The 1,947-nt window shown below is 27.6% G+C and overlaps 1 protein-coding gene across 2 annotated transcripts in view; it reads left to right on the forward strand.

The window, feature by feature from the left end:
* syt7a (synaptotagmin VIIa) overlaps window positions 1-1,947 on the forward strand; it is a 147,728-nt gene that overhangs the window by 84,863 nt on the left and 60,918 nt on the right. The window lies entirely within an intron of this gene.

Consider the following 1,947-nt stretch of genomic DNA (forward strand, 5'->3'; position numbering starts at 1 on the left):
ATTGTTTATATATATATATATATATATATATATAATTTAACATTTTTAATTACTTTTAGTACCAAAATTGCTAATATTTATAAGCATTATACTGTATATAAGCATTAATTTAAATGTATTTCTTTTTTGCAGTATATAAGCAACATGTATGTGTTTGAATATTTAATCAGTCTTTGAGGGCATCTCAAATATCATGTCATACATGTTTAAAGCATTTCTGTGTTGCTCTTACGTGCTTAAAGGTTCATTTTTAATTAGCGTATTGATTTCAGTGTGGTTTAAATTGCTAATTGAATTCTGCCTCAAGGTAAATCACAGAGTATTATACCTTTATAGAGAAGTACCATGGTTTTACCATGTTCTTTGGACATGGTACCAATTTTGACACTCCAATGATGGTGATACTACTGTATTTGAAATGCCACATTAGTTTATTATAAAGCTGAAAGTGGGGAATGACAGTATTTGTGCTCCAGACCTTTGAATGAGTCCGTGTTTCTGTTATATATATATAATATCAGAGACATGCTACATATAAGCAATGCCATGAGCGTATATATGTATGTATTTGCACATCTAATCAGTCTTTGAGGGCATGTGGTTGTACACGCGTCACACTGTCACGGCTAATAACGCGTTTGTAAGTGGCTCTGAACATGTCAGTGCATGTCCTGGATGTGTTTGTCTTTAAATGGTGTGTTAAGTGTCTCTTTTAATTGGTTTATTGATCCATGTGCTCTAAATTGTGTGTTGGATTCTGTTTGAAGGTGAACTTGTGTTACTGTGGCGTCAGGATAATTGATAGCATGGTGCTTTTGGCCACAGCTGTTACTGTATGCTTTATCATGGGCTTCTCTGAAGATCCATGGAGAGCAATGGTATATAAAAACGCTGGAAAATTCAGCTCAACGAGCAGATAGTTGGTATGTTGGTCTGGTGCATATTTTATTTATTTTTAAAAATGTTATTTCATAATACTTCATTTTTATTATATTATTTAATAATATTATTTGATAAATTATTGTTTTTTTTATTTGGTATGTTGGTCTGATGCATATTTTATTTTATTTTTTAAAATATTATTTCATAATGTTTCATTTTTATTAAATTATTTCATAATAATATTTAATAAATTGTTGGTTTTTATTTGGTATATTTGTGCCTATTTTTTATTTTCAAAAATATTATTTAATAATATCTAATTATTTGTCTATTATTTAATAATATTATTTTATAAATTAATGGTTTTATTTGGTATATTAGTCGGGTGCACATTTTATTTATTTTTTAAAATACTATTTTATAATATTTTAGTATTTATATTATTTCATAATATTATTTAATATTTTTTTTAATTTGGTATATTGGTCTGGTGCATGTGTATGGTTATTTTATAATATTCTATTCTATTATTTCATAATACTATTTCATTCATTCTTACAATATTTAATCAAATTATTTCAGAAATCATTCTAATATGCTGATTTGGTGATCAAGAAACATTACTTATCAATGTTGAAAACAGTTGTGCCGCTTCATATTTTATGAAAACTGACAGAAAAGTTCAAAAGAACAGCATTTGTTGGATTAGAAATATTTTGTTTTTGTATTATTTAATAATATTTTAAATGAGCATTTAAATTATATAATAAATTTAGCTTTTTCTTTAGTTCAAATCATGACAAAAAACTGTTTTTCATGTTGCTCCAGCTAATTTGTAAAGCAAAATAAAACAAAACAAAAACAGGCATTGCTTCTATCAAAAATTAAAAATGATTGATTCTCATACTTCATTCCTACAGCCGCAATATTGAGAGTTCTGATATTTTCCATTCATTTTTCTGAGTATCTAGTCTTCTACTCCTCATATTGTCTCTGGGGTTAGTCAGTAGTAATTATAGTGTGTGTGTGTGTGTGTGTGTGTGTGTGTGTGTCGATGCTGCCCCC

Source organism: Sinocyclocheilus anshuiensis, unplaced genomic scaffold, assembly GCF_001515605.1.
Source record: "Sinocyclocheilus anshuiensis isolate Anshui unplaced genomic scaffold, SAMN03320099.WGS_v1.1 scaffold779, whole genome shotgun sequence".
Classification (NCBI taxonomy): domain Eukaryota; kingdom Metazoa; phylum Chordata; class Actinopteri; order Cypriniformes; family Cyprinidae; genus Sinocyclocheilus; species Sinocyclocheilus anshuiensis.